A 27,507-nucleotide genomic window follows, 5' to 3' on the forward strand; every position below is an offset into this window, starting at 1 on the left:
AACAATTTCACAGGAGGAGAGGTGGGATAGGCACCCCTTGTGGTGGAGAAGCCAAAGGAAGACGAGGGAATTGGTGAGTTAAAAGGAAATTACCCAGGAAATTTTCCAGACTGTGTAGTAACAAGATCCCACTGTCATAAGTTACAGCAGGAAGGAAAAACGAACGAAAAAGACAAATGGGTTGATGCTCGGTGAACTGACTCCCTGTTTGATGTAACGGTGCAGGATAAACCTGAACAGGCAGAGGATCAGGCAGAGGGGTTTAGTCCAGAAAGGCGAATGGACTTACAACAGATATATACACACACATTCACACACACATACACATGCACACACACAGAAAAGGAATCAGAATATATTGTTGAACGTTATTAACTTAAAGATTGAATCATAAAATTAAAATGGAGAACCCGATAGGTTACTGCAGAATGGAAATGGGCCGAAGTGCACTACATTGTGTTAGCAGTAACGTACAGTGTTACGGGTAGCTCATAAACTAATTGCAGGCGGTCACCTCGGTGTACAGAAGACTCAAGCTAAGGTACAGAAGCATTTCTTCGTGGCCTGGAATGCACAAGAACGCTGTTAATTTTTGTTGTACGTGACATACATCCCAAATGGTAGATAAGTAATAGGCAGTAATAAAACCAGCACATTTCTTGCCAATTCCAGCATTCTAAGAACCTTGCACGTGGATTATGATTAATTGTGTAGCTCCCCTTTCTAAAGTAAAAGTGGAAACCAATACTTGCTGACCATAATGGATGTGTCTACCAGATATCCAGAGGCAATTCAACTGTTAGAGTGTTAAGGCAAAGGGGAGGCGGAGGAGTTGTTAGCTTTCTTGACTCGCTGTGGGCTGCCCAGAGAGACTCAGTCAGACCAAGGGTCTCATTTTACCGCTCAGCTGTTTAAGGAAGTCATGGATCTACTTAGGCAGACAGCACTTCAAAGTGCGTCCCATCCTGAATCCCAGAGAGCCTTGGAAAGTTAGCATCAGATGCTGAAGACTACGTTAACAGTGTACCTGTCAGGGTTGGCCAAATGCTTGGGATAAAGGTGCCCCATTAAATTGTTTGCCATTAGAGATGTCCCAAATAAATCTACTCACTTTACTTCCTTTGAGTTAATATTCGTGCATGAAGTGAGAGGTCCTTTGAAATTAATTAAATATAAATTGACAGGACCGAAGTCGGAAATCTCACACCTGGATTATGTGTAAGAGGTGAGGGAGAGAGTAGATGGAGTAGGTGAGTTAGCTAAACAGTATCTGAAGAGCACAGCATAGAGTGAAGCAGGTGGCAGATAAAAACACTGAAACTTTGAAGATTTCCCGTGGGGATGACGTATTAGTATTGCCAGCAGTGGTAAGAAATCTCTTCAAATCCAGGTTTAGTGGCCCCTTTCAAATAAAAAAAACTGTGGAGTCAGTTAAACTACCCAGTAAAAATACCAGAGATGACAAAAAACTTTATCGAGTATTTCATACGGATGAATAATGCACCAGGTACATTTAAGACTCAGAAACAGAGTTGTGGCCATATGAACAAATTTTGCTGCATATTTTTATGATGTAGTGATCTTTAGCAAGTGATTGAAAACTCACATGTTACAGTTGGCAGAGCATGTTGAACGATTACAAGAAGCAAACTTGGTAATAAACTTAAAGAAAACAGAATTCGCGAAGGCAGTGGTGACGTTCTTGGGATATTACATTGGACATGGAAGGTTGACCCCATCGAACATAAAAACGAAGGGCTTTGAGGAATTTCCACGACCATCCTTGAAGAAAGAGGTGGCTCGATTTTTGGAACTGAGTGGATTCTATCGGAATTTTATTGCAAACTTCAGCAGCGTATTGGCACCACTGATGGATTTCTTAAAGAAGGAAACAGTATTGTGGTGGACAGAACAATGCCAGGAGGCATTTGAGAATTGTAAAGCAGGATTAATCACCACATCAGTTTTAGCTACACCAAACATTTTGAGATCCTTTGAAAATTGTGTTTGATGCTCGGGATATCGGGGTCGAAGAGGTATTGATACAGAAAGAGGATGATGGAATTGAATGGCTAAATGGCTACTTGTTGAAAAAACTCAATATCCACCAGAAAAAAAAAACAAAATCTCCATTATTGAACAAGAATGATTAAGTTTCACACTAGCCTGACAATATTTTAATGTTTATATGATAAAAAATTGTCAGGGATGGTTGTGGACAACGACAAATCTCTCGCATTTTTTGGAATATTTAAAGACCAGAAAATGAAACTATTTAATTGGAGTCTTACCTTACTGACTTTAAACTTACAAAATGTACATGCTGTGGCTCCTACAATGTGATAGCATATGGGTTTTCGCGGATTTAAAGGAAAGCAGTGTAGATAAGATTAGACTTATTCCAGTGTTGTATTGGTGTGCAGTATTAATATGAATGATATAACTGAGATTAATACTTTTGTATTTCATATAATTGGGATGAAGAATTAGAGGAAAAGAAATGTAGCCATCTTTTCATTCTGCTTGTTCAATTTATTTTCTGAAGCAGGAAGATGTTATGAAGCCAAAAACATGTATGGGCACTTTAAGACAGATCGGGTTTTGTTGAATGGAAATTAAAGCCACAGATGCCAGCTCAAGGTCACACTGTTCCACATGTCACCATTACCTGAGAAATGGATACCTGAGTTTTGGTTGCTGTTTTGACAGCCATCCAAATGCAAACAAAGAGTTTAAATAACTCTCAGGATACCAGAAACCAACAGAATTTGAATATTATTGTTTGGACACCTGAAAAGCAATCGAATTATGAGAATTATTATATCATGGGAAGTATATAAGCCCAGCATTTTGAACACTGGAGGGAGAGCTGCTGCCATCCAACATAGAGCAACTGCTGTCGAGCAGGAGTGCTAACTGACCATCTCAAACACTCTCTATCAAAGACACATGTTCATGTAAACCTCCTTGCAATGAAAACAAACATGACCCAGGGAGATCAGCAGCTTAAAGAGTGAACACAGCGGGGAAGATAGAGAATGTATGGTCTTGAGATTTTAATGTTTCATATGTGAGTTGTTGGAACAGCATATTTTTACAGAGTTGGAGTCAGATAGTAAGTAGCCAAGAAAAGAGGGGCTTGTATTTCTGAATAGTTGTTGTTTAGTGTTCACTATTAAAGTTAAGAAACTAACTTGATAATTTTTGTTTAAATAGTGGAATGTAGGATATCTGTGTCGCTCATATTTGAACAGATTACAAGGTGAGGCGAGCTTTTTTGGGTGATTGGTTTTAATTAACAGAGGGGTTCGAGTCCACCTTGTAAATATCCATCCGCGCTAACCCCATTTCCCTGCAGTTGGCCCAAACGCTTCCAGTCCTTTCCTATCCACATATTTATCCAAATGTTTTTGAAATGTTGTTAATGTACCCCCCTCAACTATATCTGCTGGCAGATCATCCACGTACCAGCCCTCTGTATAAAGAAGTGGCCCCTCACGTTCCCTTTTATTCCTTCCCCTTTAAACTTAAACTGATCCCCTCTGATCCTCGATTCTCGACGCCTTGGAAAAAGACTGAATCATTCACCCTATCCATATCCCTCATGATCTTATACAGCTCTATAAGGACTCCCTCAGTCTCTTACACGCTAAAGAAAAGGTCCTAGCTTGTCCAACCTCTCCCTATAACTCAGACCATTGGGTCCTGGCAATGTCCTTGTAAATTTCTTCTGCACTCTTTCTAATTTAATAACATCCTCCCCAATAACAAGGTGACAAAGCTGAACACAATACTCCAAGTGCAGCCTTAGCAAAGTCCTGTGTAACTGCCAAATAAGTTCCCAACGTCTATACTCAATATCCTGCCTGATGAAGGCCAATGTGCCACTGCACCCCTTAAGACCCTCCCATTCACCATGAAATTCGTACCTTGATTTGATTTTCCAAAATGCAATATCTTACGCTTGTATATTAAATTCCATTTGCCATTTCTAGGCCCATTTGCAATCTGATTAAGGTTCTGCTGCAATTTGTGATGAACATTCTCACTGATCATGCTCCCAATTATTTTAGTGTCATCTGCAAACTTACTAATCATACCTTGTACATTCTCAACCAAATCATAGATAACAAACAGCAATGGACCCAGCCTCTTGTCTGACAAACATCCTTCCACTAAACCTTCTGCTTCCTACCATCAAGCCAACTGTGTATCCAATTGGCCAGTTCCCCCCGCATTCTACGAGATGTAACCTTCCTGAGCAGCCTGCCATGTGGAACCTTATCAAAGGCCTTACTGAAATACATACAGACTACATCTATCACTCTGCCCTCATCAAACGTCCTGGTAACTTCATCAAATGATTCTAAGAAATTTGGGAAGCATGATCTCCCACTCACAAGTCTATGCTGACTGCTCTGAGTCAAACCCTGTGGAAGTAATGGGTGCAGTCAATGGTATGCTGTCCTTCATTGTAAGATGATTCGAGTACATAAGTAAAGCCATCTTCCTGCTGTTGTAGAGCCTTGCTGAGAGAGCATTTGGGGCACTCTGTACAGATTTGATGTCCTTCATAAGGAATGATTCCCTTACCATAGACAACGGTGATAGTAACATGAGGATAGAGTGAAGAAGCTGAGTGTTTAATCTGTAGAGCTGTGAGAGATGAAGAAATTGCGATGCTGAAACACGAGGAGTGGCAGCGATCACTTATTTCCAAAAGAGACATTGACAGGGAGAGGAATTCCATACTTTACCCAGTATCTCAGGACAGGGAAACACTTTGTTTATGAGCAGTGGAGGAAGATCATAGTAACCATGGCCAGACAGATCACAGGGTGGAAATAAACTTGGACAGAGTAAGGCATACAGGTTACACTGCACAGGACATGCACTAGACAAGATCAACATGAACAAGATCACCATTATTTGAACTTAGAGAGTCCATTCATCAGTCTAACGTGACTTTCCTAATAGTTTATTTGCCTAAATAAACTCTCCCCATGTTATTGTGCAGTCGGCGAGTGAACCCTGTACTGAACATCAGGTTGCTCATAATCCCCAACAGCAGCCACAGTACCTTCCATCTGAAACAGGTAGCCATTCCCATCAGCTTCCACCCTACATAGAGAACACCAGGCTGTCCTCGTGGAGATGGATGGTGCCTTCATGAGACTTCACACAAGACACATGGCTTCCCTGCCCACCTCTAGAAAACCATGTTAAACTCCCACATGTGTATCATAAACAACGGAGCCAAGAGAAACAACGTGGAACAGTCTGTCTGTGCAGCCTCTGCCCCACTTGTTCATCATCTTCGTGCATCAATTAGGAGACAGTGAGGACTGCCAATGCTGGAGATCAGAGTAGAACATCAATTGCTGGAAATGCACAGTGGGTCAGGCAGCATCCGAGGACCAGGAGAATCGACGTTTTGGACATAAGACATTCATCAGGAATCAGCACACATTACCTCATTCTGCCCCCGTGTAAGTGCATTGAGGTGGGAATGGCCTCCTGCTGTTCCTGTATAAGTGACTCCAGGGAGTGATTGGCTTCAAACTCGTCCGATTGGACAGGGCCAAGGGCCTGACTGGTTAACCCTTGTTCCTGTTTGACATCTCATTGTACTGACTAGTGTGACAATGTTGCAGCTTTAAGAGGTTATTTTGTCCTGGTTTATTTTATGAGAGAGATTGAACGATTGTTACCAAGCTTGCCAGTTAAGACCACTTGAGTAACAGCTAGGGAGGCCTTAGGTTAATTTTAATGCAGCCTGAATGGGTGTGGCCAACTCTCACAGATTAGGATCTCTGGGTTTTGGTTTCTCAGTAACATCAGAAACTATTGTGGTCTCCACAGATTTGGAAGCTTCAGTGAATGTCTCCTGGTTGCTACTCTCTCTGAAATTTCTCTTGATGCTGTTTTTAATTCTTGGATTGGAGAAATATTTGTGACAATCTGTGTCTGAATATTTCTTTTTGCCAAGGGCTGTGTTTATGGGATTTCCCTATATTGGAACAGTTCATCAGTAATAGTTCCTAGATCTCTTATTCTGTTAAGCTGTCCAATAGAATTACGTTATTCTAAATTCCTCTTTCTTTGGTTTCATTTTTTTCTTTCGTGTTTAAGCAGATGGTGTTTTGCTTCACACCAAGTAGTTTGACCAGTCACATTGCATCTGGAACAGACACTTTACATTTCCTTTAAAATAAGAAATCATTAGAATGTAGGCTACAACTTTAAAATATTTTCGACGGGCTCTGGTGAGGTCCATCACACTCGACTCCTTCTCTTCCTGAGTAATAGGCTGGAGGCACTGAATGGGTTGTCCCTGTTCTTCTCCAACAGTGTCAATGGGCTGAACGTCTTCCTCATATTCCTGTAAAAACAGCGTGAGGTGATGAATGAACTCTTGTTTTACTGTGGCAATGTGCAGTGCCCGCCAATGCTATTACATGAATGTTACGGACACTTTAACAGCACAAGTCTCAATGGAGTCTGTATCCTGCTAGTTACGGACAAAGACCAGTTCAGGAGCTGACAGGGGACAAAATGTTCTGAACATTGTGGAATCTTCAGCGACCATCCCCACTTCTGATCTTATGGTGGGGAGAGTGGGGCGGGGGAGACATTGATGAAGCATTTGAAGATGTTTGTGAAGAGGAAGCTACCCTGAGGATCTCGAACAGATATGACCCATAACTGAGATGATGAACATCTTCCTTTGTGCCAGGTTTGACCCCAAACACTGGAGAGGTTACTCTGATTCCCATTAAGTTCAGTTTTGTTAAGCTCCTTGATGCCAACAGAAGTCAACCACTGCCTTGATATCGGGGCCAGTCATTTTTACCTGAATCCTTGTCTCAACTTCTTTTGTTCACATCAATAGGCCAGGACATAGGAGCAGCAAGTGTTTTCTTCAAACAGGTAGTATTGAATGTCAGGATTTCTCTCCTCACGGGTGTTCGGGAAGCTAGATGACAGAACGTATTTGAAGAGGGGGTAGATGGAAATTGACCTGCCAGGGAATAGAGGACTATGAAGAATTTGATATGAAAGAGGATTTGAGACGAAGAGCAGATCAGTCATGATCTTAAAGAAGGGCAAGGCAGGCTTGGGGGGTGAACAACATGCCCCTGTTTCTGATGTTCTCCCATTCTGTTATCGGAAAGTTAGTGGGTGTTATTTTCATGAAGGTTCTGTTATTGAATGTTGCAGACAGGGAGACCAGAGGATTTTGTGAGCCATCCCTGAGTGAGATATGGGGGGGGGGGGGGGGGGGTGTGCTGTATTCACACTGAATCTGTGTGTACAACATGACCATCAAATGAAGCACAAGTTGCAGAGAAGGGAAGCTCTGTGAAGAGAGATGAGGGGTCTCTTGCGTACCCAGCCTCGGTTTTCTAATTACATTCCCAATTCACTTCAAACTGTGTCGGACAGTACTGAGGGGCTGAAATGTCTCCTGTGTTTCTGTGCAACAGGAACATGGGACTGAGGAGCAGGAGTGGGTCATTAGATACTTTGAGCCTTCTCCACCAGGCACTAAAATTGTAGCTGATCAGGTTGTGGTCTCAGCCCCACTTTCCTGTCTGCATCTCATTATTCATGACTCACTTCTCTGTCAAATATTTAACTAACGCAGCTTTCAATCAATGTGAACATAGAGAAACGATAACCTTCCAATGAAAAGAATTCCGACTTGAAAAGTCCTTTCAGAATTATTCGTCATCCCTCTTATAGAATCAGAGAGTCATGCAGAATGGAAACAGACCCATTAGTCCAATCTGCTCACTCCGATCAGATATCAAATCTGATTTAATCCCATTTGCCAGCATTTGGCCAATATTCCTCCTGTGATTGTACCCGCCTTGACCACTTCCTCTGACTGCACTTTCTGTACATACACCACTCTGTGTGAAATATTTACCTTCAGTTCCCTTCTAAATCATTCGCCCTCTCCCCTTCAACCTGTGCTGTCTTGTTCTGGACTCCCCTATCCTTGGGATTAGAACATGGCTGTTCAGAATATCCAGGCCTCTGATGATTTTATAAACCTCCATAATGTTGCCTCTCAACCTCTGACACTCCGGGGTAAACACCTCAACGTAATCAGCCTCTCCCGATAGCTCAATCCTCCAGTCCTGGATCATGCATGTAAGTCATTTCTGCAGAAAACCGTGTTGTTCGCGATATTCTTAAAGTGGCCTCACCAACATCCTGTACAGATGCAACATGCTACCACAACTCCTATACTCAATGTTCTGACTGATTTAGGCAAATGTGCCAAACGTGTTAAACACCACTCTCTACCTGCGACTCACTGCTACAGGTAATCATGTACGTAAACATCAGAAAGTTAACAGAAAGTAGTGCCAGCAGTTCGGAGGACCAGTGATACATTGATCATCATTGAGATTAGATTGTGTTGGGAACATGAGCTTAACATGTCAGGAAGTGAATTCAAATCAATGGGTTCAGGGTGATTAATATACAAAATAACAGATAGCCCGGAGTGATGTACAGACTGGAATCTAATCGAGGGGTTCGGGTGACTAATATACAGAATACCAGATACCCCGGAGTGAGTTACAGCCTAGAATCTAATCTCGGGTTTCAGAGTGGTTTATATACGGAATAACAGGTAGCCCGAAGTGAGTTACAGCCTGGAATCTAATTGCAGGGTTCAGGGTGGTTTATATACAGAATAACAGATAGCCCAGAGTGAGTTACAGCCTGGAATCTAATCGAGGGATTCAGGGTGGTTTATATACAGAATAACAGCCTGGAGTGTGTTACAGATTGGAAACTAATGGAGGGATTTCGGATGGTTTATGTACAGAATAACTGATACCCTGTAGTTAGTTACAGCCTGGAATCTAATCGAGGGGTTCAGGGAGTTTTAGATACAGAATATAAGATAGCCCGGAGTGAGTTACAGACTGGAATCAAATCGAGGAGTTCAGGGTCGTTTATATACAGAATAACAGAGAGCCCGGAGTGAGTTAGAGCCTGGAATCTAATCGAGGGATATGTTAACCTTTTTATGTGAAATAACTTGTAACTGGGAATGAGTCACAAAGTGCACTATTGGCCAACTGGTTGCAAATCTTGACTCAAATAAATATAATGCAGTCTCAAACTACACATCTTTAGTGACTCCCAACTTTCCTATTTTAAGGACTATCCTCCTCTGTTTTCCCCTTTCACTGAAAGTATTAATATACCTTTTATACTGCACTGCCATTCTGGTTACAGTGCTACCTATCTCTCACTGTCTCATTTATCTTCAATCCTGTTGAAAGATACTTAAACCAACAGATGCACAAATTTCCAGAAAGAGTTTTGTTCAATTGCAGGTGCATTAATTTCTTTTATTTGTAAACAACACACCATTTGAACCCACAGAAGGTCAGTGTGGCATTTGAAAAACTCTTCAATTTGGGATGAGACCTCGCCAGGCAGGAATCTGATCCAACGCTGCAAATCTACAATTCAGTGACTGAGCTCTATCAGGTTTTGTATATTATGTTTCTTCATATATTCGTAGCTTGGAAAGTAAGGCAGACCTTACTGGAATGTCACATTGTCTCTGGGCATTCACTGTAAACTGGTTCTGGGATTTGCATTTTAAGCACCTTCAGAGAGCTGTCTCCATTTCCTATCTCTGCTAGCATCAATGAATGGAAATGGCTTTTGACACATTGCCCCCTCTCCCTTGCTGAAAGTTTTCCTGACACAAATCAGTCAGGCAGTCATTTTAGATTTGTCCACAGTCACCATTTTATATCAACAAAACGATGACATTGAGTTTATAAATAAGGAAAAGCAAGAGAGACTGGCAACATCAATACAGTTCGAAAATATATAAAACATTGAACACGCACATTGAATCACACATAAACCTGCATACACAGACACACAGAATCACACACACACAGATACAGAAACCTTTCAGGAGCTGTCTCCATTTCCTACCTTACAAGGGAATTCATGTTATAATGATGCATTCATGCAGGACAAGAAACAGCTTTTGAGACTTCCCCATTGTGACAGGAATTCTGCCCCAATCTGAAACTTGGAGATATGTAACAGGACAGAAATGTACCAGGCAGCTTTCTGTGTTCCTGCTCCCAATGTAACACGTGACCATTCAGTTTATCTTGTCTTCTGTCTGACATCCAACAAGGATCACTTCACAGATCCAATAACAGATCCCCAGGAGTGAGTTCCAGACTGGAATCTAATTGAGGGGTTTAGGGTTTACATACATCATATGAGATACCCATAGGTGAGGGACAGAGTGGAATCTAATCGAAGGGGTTCAGCGTGGTTTACATACAGAATAACAGATAACAGGTCGTGAGTCACAAAATCGCAGAGTTATACAATCATAGAGATGTACAGCATGGAAACAGACCCTTTGGTCCAACCCGTCTATGCAGACCAGATATCCTAACCTACTCTAGTCTCTTTTTCAAGCACTTGGCCCATCTCCCTCCAAATCTTCCCATTCATATACCCATTGAGCTGCATTTTAAATGTTGCAATTGTACCAGCCTCCACTACTTCCTCTGACAGTTCATTCCATTCATGTACCACCCTCTGAGTGAACAAGTTGCCCCTTAGGTCTCTTTCATATTACCTCTCACACTAAACCTATGCCCTCTAGTTCTGGACTCCTCACCCCAAGGAAAAGACTTTGTCTATTTATCCTATCCATGCCCGTCATGATTTTATAAACCTTGATAAGGTCACCCCTCAGCCTCTGATGCTCCAGGGAAAACAACCCCAGTCTATTCACCCTCTCCCTCTAGCTCAAATCATCTAACCCTGGCACCCTCCTTGTAAAACGTTTCTGAACCCTTCCAAATTTCACAACATCCTTCCGATAGGAAGGAGGCCAGAATTGCATGCCATATTCCAACAGTGGCCTAACCCATGTCCAGTCCAGCCACAACATGACCTCTCAATGCCTATACTCAAAACTCTGACCAATAAAGGAAAGCATACCAAACGCTGCCTACGTTATCTTATCCACCTGCCACTTTACTTTCAAGGAGCTACGAACCTGCACTTGAAAGTCTCTTTGTTCAGCATCTCTCCCTCAGACCTTACCATTAAGTTTATAAGTCCTGCTCAAATTTGCTTTCCCAAAGTGCAGCACCTCGAGTTTATCTAAATTGAACTCCATCAAGTGGAATATAATTGAAGTTTTTGGTGTGTTTTTGAAACATGCGAATCACACATACATGGAAGTGAGTCACATGTTGGAATCTAATCGAGAGGGTTCCGGGTGATTCATATAATCCCGTCAGTGGGGAAACAAGCCCTTCTGCCCAACAAGACGACACTGACCCTCAGAAGAATAACCCATCCAGACCCATTTCCCCACATTTACCCCTGACTAATGCACCTCACATACACATCACAGAACATGGTGGACAATTTTAACAGGGTTTGGATTGGATGGTTAATATACAGACTAACAGATACCCAGGAGTGTGATATAGACTGGAATCTAATCAAAGGATTGAGGTGGCTAATGTGCAGAGCCCCTTAAAATTGGAAGTCAGTTACAGATTGGAATTTTATCAAGGGGATTCGGGATGATTATGTGCAAAATAACAGATACCCCAGAGTGTGTTACAGACTGGAATCTAATCGAGGGTTTCAGGGTGGTTTATATGCAGAATAACAGGTAGCGCGGAGTGAGTTATAGAGTCATAGACTCATAGAGATGTACAGCATGGAAACAGACCCTTCAGTCCAACCTGTCAATGCCGACCAGATATCCCAATCCAATCTAGTCCCACCTTCCAGCACCCGGCCCATATCCCTCCAAACCCTTCCTATTCATATACTCATCCAAATTCCTCTTAAATGTTGCAATTGTACAATCCTCCACCACTTCTCTGGCAGCTTACTCCGTACACGTACCACCTTCTGCGTAAAAATGTTGTCCCTTAGGTCTCTTTCATATATTTCCCCTCTCAAACTAAACCTATGCCCTCTCGTTCTGGACTCCCTTACCTGAGGGTAAACCTCTATACGGTCACCTCTCAGCGTCCGACACTCCAGGGAAAACAGCCCCAGACTCTTCAGCCTCTCCCTGTAGCTCAAATCCTCCAACCCTGGCAACCTCCTTGTAAATCTTTTCTGAACCCTTTCAAGTTTCACAACATCTTTCCGATAGGAAGGAGACCAGAATTGCACGCAATATTCCAAGAGTGACCTAGCCAATGTCCTGTACAGCCGCAACATGATTTCCCAACTCCTGTACTCAATACTCTGACCAATAAAGGAAAGCATACCAAATGCCTTCTTCATTATCCTATCTACCAGCGACCCCACTTTCAAGGAGCTATGAACCAGCATTCCAAGGTCTCTTTGCTCAGCAAAACACCCTAGGACCTTACCATTAAATGTAGAAGTCCTGCTAAGATTTGCTTTCCCAAAATGCAGCACCTCGCATTTATCTGAATTAAACTTCATCTGCCACTTCTCAGCCCATTGGCCCATCTGGTCCAGATCCTGTTGTAATCTGAGGAAACCCTCTTCGCTGTCTACTACACCTGCAATTTTGGTGTCATCTGCAAACTTACTAACTGTACCTCTTATGCTCGCATCCAAATCATTTATATAAATGACAAAAAGTAGAGGGCCCAACACTGATCCTTGTGGCACTCCACTGGTCACAGGCCTCCAGACTGAAAAACAACCCTCCACCACCACCCTCTATCTTCTACCTTTGAGCCAGTTCTGTATCTAAATGGCTACTTCTCCCTGTATTCCATGAGATCTAACCTGCTAATCAGTCTCCCATGAGGAACTTTGTCGAACGCCTTACTGAAGTTCATATAGATCACATCTACTGCTCTGCTCTCATCCATCTTCTTTGTTACTTCTTCAAAAAACTCAATCAAGTTTGTGAGACATGATTTCCCACGCACAAAGCCATGTTGACTATCCTGAATCAGTCCTTGCATTTCCAAATTCATGTACATCCTGTCCCTCAGGATTCCCTCTAACAACTTGCCCACCGCCGAGGTCAGGCTGACCGGTCTATAGTTCCCTGGCTTGTCTTAACCACCCTTCATAAACAGTGGTACCACGTTTGCCAAACTCCAGTCTTCCAGCATCTCACCTGTGACTATCGATGATACAAATATCTCAGCAAGAAGCCCAGCAATCACTTTTCGAACTTCCCACAGAGTTCTCAGGTACACCTGATCAGGTCCTGGGGATTTATCTACCTTTAACCATTTCAAGACATCCAGCACTTCCTCCTCTGTTTCCCTCGACATTTTGCAAGATGTCACCATCGATTTCTCTGCAGTCTATATCTTCCATATTCTTTTCCACAGTAAATACTGATGCAAAATATTCATTTAATATCTCCCCCATTTTCTGTTGCTCCACACAAAGGCCGCCTTGCTGATCTTTGAGGGGCCGGTATTCTCTCCCTAGTTACCATTTGTCCTTAATATATTTGTAAAAGCACTTTGGATTCTCCTTAATTCTATGTGTCAAAGCTATCTCATGTCCGCATTTTGTCTTCCTGATTTCCCTCTTAAGTGTACTCCAACTTCCTTTGTACTCTTCTAAGGATTCACTCGATCTATCCTTTCTATACCTGACATACGCTTCCTTCTTTTTCTGAACGAAATCCTCAATTTCTTTAGTAAGCCAACATTCCCTATAACTACCAGCCTTCCCTTTCAACCCTGACAGGAAGTTACTGTCTGGAATCTAATCGTGGGGTTCAGGGTGGTTTATATACAGAATAACAGATAGCCTGGAGTGAGATACAGCCTGGAATCGAATCGAGCTGTTCAGGGTGGTTTACATACAGAATAACAGATAGCTCGGAGTGAGTTACAGCCTGGAATCGAATCCTGTGGTTCAGGGTGGTTTATATACAGAATAACAGATAGCCCGGAGTAGGTTACAGCCTGGAATCGAATCGTGGGATTCAGGGTGTTTTATATACAAAACAGCAGACACACCAGAGTGAGTTACAGCCTGCTATCTAATCGAGGGGTTCAGGCTGGTTTATATACAGAACAACAGATATTTTGGGGTATGTTACAGCCTGGAATCTAATTGAGGTGTTCAGGGTGGTTTATGTGCAGAATAACAGATACCCCGGACTGAGTTACAGCCTGGAATGTAATCGAGGGGTTCAGGGTTGTTTATATACAGAATAACGGATACCCCAGAGTGAGTTACAGCCTGGAATCGAATCGAGGGGTTCAAGGGAGGTTAGTATACAGAATAACAGATAGCCTGGGGTGTGTTACTGCCTGGAATCTAATCAATGTCTGTTCACTTTAAGATAGGATGGGTTTTGCTGAATCGAATGTACAGCCACAGATGCCAGCTAAAGGTCAGACTGTTCCAAATGTAACAATTAGCTGGGAAATGGAAGGCTGAGTTTTGGTTGCTGTTTTGACAGCAATTCAAATGCAATCAAAGACTTTAAATAATGCTCAGAATATCAGAATCCAATGAAATTTGAATATTATTGTTCGTACACCTGGAAAGCAAAGAAATTATGAGAATTATTGTATCATGGGAAGTATATAATCCCAGCATTTTGAACACTAGAGGGAGAGCCGCTGCCATCCAACAGCAGAGTAACTGCTGTAGAGCAGGAGTTTTAACTGACCATCTCAAACACTCTCTATCAAGACACATGTTCATGTAAACCTACTTGCAGTTTAAAAAAATGACCCAGGGAGATCAGCAGCTGAAAGAGTGAACACAGCGGGGAAGATTGAGACTGTGTGGTCTTGAGATTGTAACGTTTAATATGTGGGTTGTTGAAACAGCAAATTTTTACAGAGTTGGAGTCAGATAGTAAGTAGCTAAGAAAAGAGAGGCTAGTATTTGTGAATAGTTTTTGTTTAGTGTTCACTATTAAAGTTAAGAAACTAACATGCTAATTTTTGTTTAAATAGTGGAATGTAGGAGATCTGTGTCACTCATATGTGAACAGATTATGATGTGAGGCGAGCTTTTCTGGGTGTTTGGTTTTAATTAACAAAGTGGTTCGACTCCACCTTGTAAATGTTCATTCACACTAACCCCATTTCCCTGCAGTTGGCCCATATCCTTCCAGTCCTTTCCTATCCACATATTTATCCAAATGCTTTTGAAGTGTTGTTAATGTACCCCCCTTAGCCACATCTTCTGGCAGCTCATCCACGTACCAGCCATTTATGTAAATAAGTGGTCCCTCAGGTTCCCTTTTATTCCTTCCCCTTTTACCTTTAACTGATCCCCTCTCGTCCTCTATTCTCTAAACTTTGGAAAAGACTCAGAGCATTCACCCTATCCATATCCCTCATGATCTTATACAGCTCTATAAAGTCCCCGCTCAGTCTCCTATGCTCTAAAGAAAAGGTCCTAGCTTGTCCAACCTCTCCCTATAACTCAGACAATTGGGTCCTGGCAAAGTCCTTTTAAATTTCTTCTGCAATCTTTCTAATTTCATTATACGCTCCCTATAACAAGTTGACAAAAATGAACACAATACTCCAAGTGCGGCCTTACCAAGGTGTAGTGTAACTGCAACATAAATTCCCAACTTCTATACTCAATGTCCTGCCTGACAAAGGCCACCATGCCAAAAGCCTTCTTCACTGCCCTGCCTACCTGTGCTTCCACTCTCAGGGAACCTTGCACCTGAACACCAAGGTCTCTCTGCCCACTACACCCCCTTAAGGCCCGCCCATTCACTGTGAAACTACTACCTTGATTTGAGATTCCAACTGCAAGACATCACTCATCTATATTAAATTCCATTTGCCATTTCTCAGCCCACTTCCCCACCTAATTAATGTCCTGCTGCAATTTCTGATAAACTTCCTCACTGATCATGCTCCCACTTATTTTAGTTTCATCTGCAAACTTACAAATCATGCCTTGTACATTCTCAACCAAATCATGGATAACAAACAGCAATGGACCCAGCCTCCGGTCTGACAAGCATCCTTCCACTAAACCTTCTGCTTCCCATCAACAAGCCAACTGTGTATCCAATTGGCCAGTTCCCCCAGTATTCTACGTGATGGAACCTAACAGAGCAGCCTGCCATGTGGAACCTCATCAAAGGCCTTACTGAAATCCATAGAGACTACGTCTATCACTCTGCCCTCATCAAACGTCCTGGTAACTTCATCAAAGGACTCTAACAAATTTGGGAAGCATGATCTCCCACTCACAATTCTATGTTGACTGCTCCGAATCAAACCCTGTGGAAGTAATGGGTGCAGTCAATGGTATGCTGTCCTTCATTGTAAGATGATTCGAGTACATAAGTAAAGCCATCTTCCTGCTGTTGTAGAGTCTTGCTGAGAGAGCATTTGGGGCACTCTGTACAGATTTGATCTCCTTTATAAGGAATAATCTCCTTATCACAGACACGGGTGATGGTAACATGAGGATAGAGTGAATAAGCTGAGTGTTTAATCTGTAGAGCTGTGAGCGACGAAGATATGGTGACGCTGAAACACGAGGAGTGGCAGCGATCACTTATTTCCAAAAGAGACATTGATAGGGTGAGACATTCCATACTTTACACAGGGTTGATTGGTTTGATTTATTGCCACGTGTACCTCAGTACAGGGAAATACTTTGTTTATGAGCAGTGGAGGAAGATCATAGTTAGCATGGCCAGACAGATCATAGGGTGGAAATAGACTTGGACAGAGTAAGGCATACAAGTTACACTGCACAGGACATGCACGAGACAAGGTCAACATGAACAAGATCACCATTATTTGAACTTAGAGAGTCCATTCGTCAGTCTAACATGGCTTTCCTAATAGTTTATATACCTAAATTAACTCTCCCCATGGTATTGTGTAGTCAGCGTGTGAACCCTCTCCTGAACATCAGGTTATTCACAATCCCCAACAGCAGCCACAATACCTTCCCTCTGAAACAGGTAGCCATTCGCACCAGCTTCCGCCCTACATAGAGAACACCAGGCTGTCTTCTCAGAGATGGAAAGTGCCTGCTTGAGACTTCAGACAAGACATATGGCTTCCCTCCTCACCGCAAGAAAACCATGTTAAAGTCCCATGTGTGCATCATGAGCAACAGACCCAGGAGGAACAACGTGGATCAGTCTGTCTGTGCAGCTTCTGCTCCTCTTGTTCATCATGTTAGAGCATCATTTCGGAGACACTTAAGACTGCCAATGCTGGAGATCAGAGTAGAGAGTCGATGCCTGGAAAAGTACAGCAGGTCAGGCAGCATCCTTGAAGCAGGGGAATCGATGTTTTGGGCATAAAGCATTCATCAGTAATCAGAATAAATTACATTATTCTGCCCCCGTGTAAGTGCATTGAGGTGGGAATGGCCTCCTACTGTTTCTGTGTAAGTGGCTCAATGAGCTGACTGGCTTCTTCCTCTTTCAATTGGACAGGGCCAAGGGCCTGACTGGGTTTCCCCTGGTTCCTGTTTGACAGCTCAATGTACTGACCAGTGTGACAATGCTGCAGCTTTTAGAGGTTATTTTGTCCGGGTTTCTTTTATGAGAGATATTGAACGATTGTTACCAAGCTGGTTAGTTAAGACCACTTGAGTAAACAGATAACGACAGCTTAGGTTAATATTAATGCAGCCTGAATGGGTGTGGTCAGCTCTCAGAGATAGCATGACTGGGTTTTGGATTCTCAGTAACATAAAAAATTATAGATTTGGAAGCGTCAGTGAATGTCTCCTGGTTGCTACTCTCTCTGAATTTTCTCTTAATGCTGTTTTTAATTCTGGATTGGAGAGATATTTATGACAAACTGTGTCTGAATTTTCCTTTTTGCCAAGGGGTGTGTTTATGGGAGTTTCCTATGTTGGAATATTTCATTAGTAATGTCTCCAAGATCTATTATTCTGTTAACTTGGCCAATACAATTACGTTATTCTAAATTCCTCTTTCTGTGGTTTTATTTCTTCATTCGTGTTGAAATAGATGGTATTTTGCTTCACACCGAGTAGTTTGACCAGTCACATTGCACCTGGGACAGAAAGTTTACATTTCCTTGAAAATAATAAAACATTAGAGTCTAGGCTACCGCCTTCAAATATTTTCGAGGGGCTCTGGTGTGGTCCATCACACGAGACTCCTTCTCTTCCTGAGTAATAGGCTGGAGTCACTGAATGGGCTGTCCCTGTTCTACTCTAATACTGTCAATGGGCTGAACGACTTCCTCATATTCCTGTGAAACCAGCGTGAGGTGCTGAATGAACTCTTGTTTTGCTGTGGCAATGTGCAGTGTCAGACAGTGCTGTTACATGAATGTTACAGACACTTTAACAGGACAAGTCTCAATGGAGCCTGGGTCTTGCTGCACATGGACACAGAGCAGTTCAGGAGCTGACGGGGATAAAATGTTCTGAACATTGTGGAATATTCAGAGACCATCCCCACTTCTGATTTTATGGTTGTGATGGTGAGGGTGGGGAGACATTGATGAAGCAGCTGAAGCTGTTTGTGAAGAGGAAGCTACCCTGAGGATCTCCCACAGAGGTGACCCAGGACTGAGATGATGAACATCTTCCTTTGTGCCATGTTTGACCCCAAACACTGGAGAGTTTACTCTGATTCCCATTAAGTCCAGTTTTGTTAAGCTTCTTGATGTCAATAAAAGTCAACCACTGCCTTGATATCAGGGCCAGTCATTTTTACCTGAACCCTTGTCTCAACCTCTTTTGTTCACATCAATAGGCCATGATATAGGAAGGAGCAGCAAGTGTTTCTTTCAAACAGGTTGTGTTGAATGTCAGGATTTCTCTTCTCAAGAGTGTTCGGGGAGCTAGATGACTGAACGTATTTGAAGAAGAAATAGATGGATATTGACCTGTCAGAGAGTTGAGGGCCATGAGGAATTGGGTATGGAAGAGGATTTGTGGCCAGGAGCAGATCAGCCATGATCTTAGTGAAGAGCAAGGCAGGTTTGCGGAGTGAATGACATGCCCCTGTTTCTGATGTTCTCACATTCTGTTATTGCAAAGTTAGTGGGTGTTATGTTTATGAATGTTCTGGTATTGCATATTGCAATCATGGAGACCAGATGATTTTGTGAGCCATCTCTGGGTGAGGTATGTGGGCTGTATTCACAGTGAATCTGACCAACAAATGAAACACAAGCTGCAGATAGGTGACGCTTTCTAAAGAGAGATGAGGGGCCTCTTTCATACCCAGCCTGGATTTTCCAATTACATTTCCCAAATCACCTCAAAGCGGGTGCGACAGTCTTGAAAGGCTGAATGGTCTCCTCTGTTTCTGTGCACCAAGCTATAGGAGTAAGTGGACTCCAACTGTTCCTGTCTAGCAGGTTTAAGTTTCTAAATGGAACACAGAAACATGGGACTGAGGAGCAGGAGCGGGTCATTAGATACTTTGAGCCTTCTCCACTCGGCACTAAGATTGTGGCTGATCAGGTTGTGGACTCGGCCACACTTTCCTGTCTCCATCCTAATATGCTTGACTCACTTCCCTGTCAAATATTTACCTAATGCAGTTTTCAATCAATGTGAACTTAGAGGCACGATGAACTTCCACTGAAGAGAATTCCGACTTGAAAGATCCTTTCAGAATTTTTCATCGTCCCTCTTATAGAATCAGAGAGTCATGCAGAACGGAAACAGACCCGTTAGTCCAATCTGTTCACTCCGATCGGATATCAAATCTGATCCAGTCCCATTTGTCAGCATTTGGCCAATATCCCTCCCCTTTCAGATACTTTTTAAATGTGCGATTGTACCCGCCTTGACCACTTCCGCTGACAGCACTTGCTGTCCACACACCACTCTCTGTGGGAAACATTTACCTTCAGGTCCCTTCTAAATCATTTACCAGCTCGCCTTCAACCTATGCCCTCTTGTTCTGGACTCCCCTATCCTGGAGAGCAGAACATGGCTGTTCAGAATATCCATGCCCCTGAAATGGTTTTATAAACCTCTATAATGACACCCTTCTGCCTCTGACACTCCACGGGGAAACACCTCAACCTAATCAACCTCTCCCTACAGCTCAAACCTCCAGTCCTGGAACACCCGTGCAAGTTATTTCTGCAGTAAACCAAGTTGTACGCATTATTCTTAAAGTGGCCTCACCAACATCCTGTATAGATGCAACATACCACCACAACTCCTAGACTCAATGCTCTGACTGATTAAGGCAAATGTGCCAAATGTGTTCTGCACCACTCTGTCGACCTGCTATGCCCCAGAACCTGACCATGAAGTATATAATGTCTGACCTGAGTTGCCTTCCCAAAATGCAAAGCTTCATATTTATCTCAGTTACACTTCATGTGTTACTCTTTGCCCCTTTGTCCCATCTAATTGCAGTCTTGTTGTACTCTGAGATAATCTACTACACCACCTTTCTGATGTCACCTGTAAACCTACTAACTATGGCCCCAATATTCACATCTAAATCCTTTACATAAATGATGAAATGCAGTGAACTCAGTACGGATGCTTGCAGAACACTGCTGCTCACAAGCCTCCAGGCTGAAAAAATCCCTCTTCCTTCACGCCATTTGTGACTAGCTTCTTCTGTATCCCATGTGACTGAAACTTACTAATATGTCTACCAATCAGAATGAAATACTAGCTATGAAGAGAGGCTGAGTAGATTAGATTTATTTTCACCTGAAAAAAAGGAGATTGAGGGGGGACGTGACTGAGGTTTACAAAATCATGAAGAGATAGACAGGGTGGATAGAGACATGCTTTTTCCCAGGTTGAAGCATTCAATAACGAGAGGTCATGCTTTCAAGGTGAGAGATGGAAGGTTTAAGGAAATACATGTGGCAAGTACTTCACACAGAGGGATCGTGGGCTTTTGGAACGTGTTGCCAGCAGAGGTGTTAGAGGCAGGCACGGTAGATTCATTTAAGATGCGTCTGGACAGATGCATGAGTAGGTGGGGAGCAGAGGGATACAGATGCTTAGGAATTGACCGACAGACTTAGACAGTACGTTTTGGTCGGCTCAGGCTTGGAGGGCAAAGGGCCTGTTCCTGGGCTGTAAATTTTCTTTGCTCTTTGTTCTTTAAATGAACACCTTGCTGAAGTCAACATAGACAATGTCTACCAAACTGCCTTCATCAATCTTCTTTGTCACCTCTTCAAAAAACTCAACCAAATAAATGAGACATGATGCAGAAAGCCAAGTTGTCGACTCCGATCAGCGCTTGCTTTGCCAAATGTATGTAAATGCTATCCCTCAGAATCTCCTCCAACAACTTACCCACCACTGGCATCAGGCTCACCGGTCTATAGTTCCCCGGCTTTTGGAGTCAGTGTTTTCTTTCTAGTCCCACTCCTCCACTGCTCATAACAAATGTTATTTGTAACCAGGTTTGTGATATGGCAGATGATATCGGTCTCAGACTGGGTCAGGGTCAGTTTTAGGAACAAGTCAGGCTAGTTTCTTTAATCTGCTCAAAAAGCACGTTTATGATCCAGAACAATATTACTCAAACTATGTTGGAAAGATGAATGGTAAACCGTTTGTGTATTGCAATAATACAATCAATATTTCCCTTTCTAAAAACACTGACACACACACACACAAACACACACACACACACACACACACACAAACTCTCCAATTTTAACTTGAAAGAACGTTGTCCAGATATTATTGGAACTCATGACAAAGGAAAAATTGCAAGATTGTTCAAAACGTTATTCTGCTTCTAAAGATATTGCACTCACTCAGCTGCTAGCAATGGGATTTCATCCTGGGAGAGTTGGATTTGGCTGAATTCCCTTTGCTTTAGGCAGTGAGTAGATTCCAATGAATTCTGGTCAGGGACCATCCAAAGGGTAGCACGGTGGTTAGCACTGCTGCCTCACAACACCAGGGACATTGGTTCGACTCTAGCCTGGGTGTGTGAAGTTTGTACGTTCTCCCCGAGTCTGTGTGAGCTTCTATTAGGTGCTCCAGTTTCCTACCACAGCTCAAAGTGTGTAGGTTAGGTTGATTGGTCATGCTAAATTGTCCATAGTGATCAAGGATTTCTAGGTTCAGTGCATTAGTCAGGGGTAAATATAGGGGAATTTTTTGGGAAGGTTTGTATGGACTTGTTGGGCCGAAGGACCTGTTTCAACACTGCAGGGATTCCATAAAAATAAGAATGGTAACGATGAGTTTAGAGTTTTTTTTTAGCTCGCAGACATTGCTGTGATGAGGAACAATGAAGGAGAGAGAGTGCAATAGGCCATTCCTTCTCAGGCAGATTACATTTTCTCCCTCTCTGTGCTGAATCACACAGTAATGTCATCCTCTCCCAAATTGGACCGTGCGAGGTCTCCTTGTACATTGTCCAAACTATGTCTCCATCACATTCCCTGTTCCATGTAGGTGCATCATTGCTGCTGTCGTGAACTGAGACATACCCTTAGCAGAAAATGGTCTTGGTCGATTTGAAGATATGTTTATATGTCCCTGCGTCATTAGAAAATGAAAATTGTTTAATTTATTCAGAGTACCTGTGTTAAACTGAATGCATTTTTAAAAAGAAATACAGAAATTGCTGGAAAAACTCGGCAGATCTGTCAGCATCCAGATGCCTTTCACATGCTGTAGTTGTACCAGCCTCCACCACTTAATCTGGCAGCTCATTCCATATGCACACCACCCTATGTGTGAAAAAGTGCCCTTTCAGCCTCATCAAAACCTTTCCCCTCTCACTTTCCACCAATGCCCTCTAGTTTTGGACACCCCTAACCTGGGGAAAAACCTTGACTACTCAACTTCTCCATTCACCATTCTGATTTTATAAACCTTCACTGCTGCGAATTGTGACTTCAATCAACACGAATGGCTGTACTTTCACTCCTCCTGGGCCTAAATTCTGAAATGCAATACTGACACCTCTTCCTTCTCCAACAAGTCACAATTCTAAATCCGTTTTAAACAGTTTGTTCAGATGTATCATGAGACACTTCTGTGGGATTTACACCGAGACCTTTGTCCCCAGAGAAAGGGACGCGAGCATCGATCAGCAATACCCATAAAGCTGTAACAGTATTCTCCTGTGTGTTTGTTCATCAGCCTGTCCTGACATGATGAGACATTGGTCAGACCTTTGAGTAGCGGAATTGGGACGTCATCTTGTGGTTGTACAGGACATTAGTGAGACCTCTTCTGGAGTACTGTGTCCAGTCTGGTCATCCTGCTCGCTCATTCCATAGGCATACTATCCTCTGGGGGCAAAAGCTGCCCCATAGGTCACTTTTAAATGTTTCCCCTCTCACCTTAAGTCTATGTCCTCTAGTTTTGGTCTCCCCGTGCCCTAAGAAAATACCTTGACTCTTCACTTTAATATTATTGACATGATTATATTAAACTGGAGAGGGTTCAGAAGAGATTAACCTGGATGTTGCTGGGAAAGGAGGGAGTGAGCTACAAGGAGAGAAGAATATGAGATTCTGCGGTAACTTTACACAAGGGCTGATGTCTTTTCCCTAGAGTTGGGGATTCAAAACTGAGGGATATTTTAAGGTGCGAGGAAAAAGATTTACAAAAGTCATGAGAGGGAATTATGTTAGACAGAATCTGGCTTGGGTGTGGAATGAATTTCCAGAGGAAGTGGTGAAAGCAGGGACAGTTACAACGTTTAAACGACATTTAGATCAGTCCATGGATAAGACATCATTTTGGATGGTGCTGTGAGCAGGTGCCTTCCCCCTCCCCTTCTCTGAATGAATCCCTGTTGGTTTTCACCCTCTGCCGATGCCTGTGCAGTGGCGTGGGGAGGCCAGCAGAGGGTGGCATTGCATCACTTTAAACATCATAGAGACTGCCAGACCTGACCCACACGAAGACACACAGATACACACACAGCACTTGTTAGGACACAACAGTGAGCTCAGCTGGTAATTTAAACTAACATAAAGAAATGCACAATTTGTCTTGTAAACTGTTAAAATATGAATGACAGAGAATTCTCAAATTCCTCTGTTTAAACAAAAATATCAATTTATTTTTTAACTCTGAAAGTGAACATTTTTCATCAACTATTCACAACTCTGAGACCCCATTTCTCTTAACTGCTTATTACCCCACTCCAACTCTACAGCAATTACATAAACGTAATTTCAAAACCATGCAGCAGCTGTTGTTTCATCTGAACTCACACCAAAATCCCTTTTTCCCATCTTTACTGGGAAGACTGGCTCATGTGACAGGATGCTATCGAAATGTCTACATTTCAGCATTCTGCATCCTCGGACCACATCCTTCCATGGCACTGTCTCTCAGTCTCCCCATCTTTGTCTATACCCCAAACTCTTCCCGTGTGGTGATATTTAAACTGATTCCCCCGCCATTTCTCTCTCTGGCAGTGATGCTCACACCCACAGAACCCCCTTGTCAGAGCACAATGGAGAGATGGAGCTGTAAATGGGTGGGAGCTGCACATCCCGTCACTTCCAGCATGGGCTGCAAGTTTCCCCACACTGGGCAGGGATCTCACACAGTGTTACTGAGGAATGCACTGGGGTGGTGTACACAGTCCTACATGCTGGGATGGTAACTGCTCCTGGGTTACAGATCAATGTATTGGGGTGGTCTACACAGCTCTACATGCTGGGAGGGCAACTGCTCCTGGGTTACAGATTAATGCAATGCGGAGGTGTACATAATCCTACATTCTTGGAGGGTAGCTGCTCCTGGTTTACAGATGAATTCATGGGTGATCACTGCACAGGTCGCTGTGCTAGTCAGACTATCTAGTTGAGGTTTATAGATAATACAATGATGTAGTCTGTGTAGCTCCCCATGCTGGATGGATATTTGTTTCAGGTTGACACATTAGTGTCCTGTTGTGTTCTGCACAGCTCTCAGTGCTGGACAGATATCTAATCCGGGTTTATAGATCAATGCACTGCTGTGGTCTGCACAGCTCCCCGTGCTGGACAGATAGCCGGTTGCTGAAGAAGGGCTGATGCCTGAAACGTCGATTCTCCTGTTCCTTCGATGCTGCCTGACCTGCTGCGCTTTTCCAGCAACACATTTTCAGCTCTGGACAGATATCTAGTCTGGGCTTATAGATCAATGCACTGCTGTGGTCTGTGTTGCTTCCCATGCTGAATACTTGCTGGAGGAACACCGCAATCCAGGCAGCATCAGGAGGTGTAGAATTTGATGTTTCAGCTTTAGCCCTCCTTCAGGATCCTTACAGAACGGTAACACCCGAAATGTCGACTTCTTCACCTCCTGATCCTGTCAGAATTGCTGTGTTCTCCCACCTTCCTGCCTGTCTACTTGGGACTCCAGCATCTGCAGCTTTTCTGTCTCTATCACAGCTTCCCAAACTGGACAGATGTCTAGACTGCCTTTGAAGATAAGTGCCCTGACATGATCTGCACAGTGCTCCACTCTGGATAGATTGCTGGATTGTATTGACCAGTGCAATGGGTGAATCTGGACAGATTGCTGGGTTGTACTGAGCAGTCCACTGGCCTGGTCTGTACAGTGAACCACGGTGAACAGATATCTCCTCTGGGCTTATGGTGTCTGGGCTGGTTCTGTGAGGTGGATTGAGAATGTGGTAAATCTAACCATTTCATCTAATCTGGCAATGCCTTTAGTTCCCATTCCTGTGATTGGACCCTCCGTCTCTCTCCCCATTAATGTTACAGTGTGCCCAGGCACAGTGCATCATGTTGGTGGAGTGGGTGTAGGGGGGAAAGGTGATGGGCAGGTCAAGGAGTTCCCCGGAACGTTCTGTCCCCAACATTCTAAAACTGCCATTCCCTGGAACTTTCTGTCCCCAACATTCTATAACTGATATACCCCGGAACGTCCTGGCCCCGAAATTCTATAACTGACATTCCCCGGAACGTTCTGTCCCTGACATTCTATAACTGACATTCCCCGGAACGTTCTGTCCCTGACATTGTTTGTGAACGGCCGGACGTCAGTGAAATGAACAAACGATAAGATCCCGAGGGAAGAGATCCCGTTCCAGGGAGAAGGAGACACTGTTCCGAAGGCCCCTCAGGCAGTTAAAGGAGTGAATACGTTTTCCCTGCGTTTACATTTCTTCACGACACAGGATCGACCACAATTTAGACCAAAATACAGAAATTCCCAAACTCCGTTTGTCTTCGGGAAACTGGGAGAGAAACCTTCAGGACAGCAACATTCCCACCCTCCGTATTAGGAACTAGGAAGGAGTGACCTGTGTCTGCTCTCGAGTGATCGAGTGTGTGGGAATGTTCTAGAAACCATCTGTCCTTATGGATGTGTCTCTGTATGTTTGGGGAGGGAGGGTTTCTTGTGGTTTATGTCACATTTTTGTCAGTAATTCCGACCTTCCCATTTGTTATTCCAGCTCCAATTATTTTAATAAATCCCTGAATACAGGGACACATTTGAAAATCTCACTGGGTCCCCGATCAAACGGGTCCCTTTGCCTCCAGGCTGATGGATAATGGGTTTGTTTTCCTTCCTCACAGTTAACGTAGTGACCATCTACGTCCTGCTTTATAAAGATTGTGGATTGTCTCCATGTGTCAGACGTTACCTGGGGGCCATGGCAGCGGCGGATCTCCTGGTCATTTTCCTCGACCTGATCCTGAGACACATTCCCATTGTTTATCGGGAACAGTTTTATTTCCTGAGGTACTACGTCCCCGTGTGTAATATCCACGCCGTCCTGCTTTATGCAGCCACTGACTGCTCTGTCTGGTTCACCGTCACTTTCACCTTTGATCGGTTTGTGGCCATTTGTTGCCAGAAGCTGAAAAGTAAATATTGCAGTGAGAAAACGGCGGCTGTGGTTCTGGGAGCAGTGACTGTGCTGAGCTGTTTAAGGAATATTTTCTGGTATTTTAATCTCACGGCTCAGTATTGGCTGGAGAACCGCCCCTGGTTTTGTGTTGTAACAAACGCTGTTCGAAGGTCCATTGTCTGGGTCACAATCGAGCTCCTCCACCACATTCTAACCCCGTGTGTCCCATTTCTCCTGATTCTGCTGCTCAATGTTCTCACCGTCAGACACATTTTAGTGACCAGCAGAGCCCGCAGGAGACTCCGCGCTCACACCAATGGGGACGCTCAGTCTGACACTGAAATGAGAAACCGAAAAAAGTCCATCATTTTACTGTTTGTGATCTCGGCCAATTTCATCCTGTTATGGTCAACGTTAATGCTGTATTCTATATGGACCCGGTTGGATGATATTGGGTATCAGTCTGTGTTTATCCATCGCACTGTGCGGGAATTGGGCTTCATGCTGCAGCTCCTCAGTTGCTGCACAAACACCGCGATTTATGCCGTGACCCAGACTAAGTTCAGGCAGCAGCTGAAGAATGTGCTGAAATATCCCTTCACCCGAATACATCCATCAATCAAATTCCCTCATTAATCAATCCATCCGGGATTTTCACATTTCAGTTCAGTGTTTCAGTGATGGAGCAGCCTGTCGCTATGGTAACAGACTGAGGGTAGCGCTGGTTTGTCCATCTT

At 43.4% G+C, this 27,507-nt stretch overlaps 1 long non-coding RNA gene across 1 annotated transcript in view; it reads right to left on the reverse strand.

Annotated features, from left to right (window-relative positions):
• LOC140470889 (uncharacterized) overlaps positions 1-27,507 on the reverse strand; it is a 1,100,083-nt gene that overhangs the window by 315,952 nt on the left and 756,624 nt on the right. The gene's annotated exons all lie outside the window — the stretch shown is intronic.

This window comes from Chiloscyllium punctatum, chromosome 52 (genome assembly GCF_047496795.1).
Source record: "Chiloscyllium punctatum isolate Juve2018m chromosome 52, sChiPun1.3, whole genome shotgun sequence".
Lineage (NCBI taxonomy): Eukaryota > Metazoa > Chordata > Chondrichthyes > Orectolobiformes > Hemiscylliidae > Chiloscyllium > Chiloscyllium punctatum.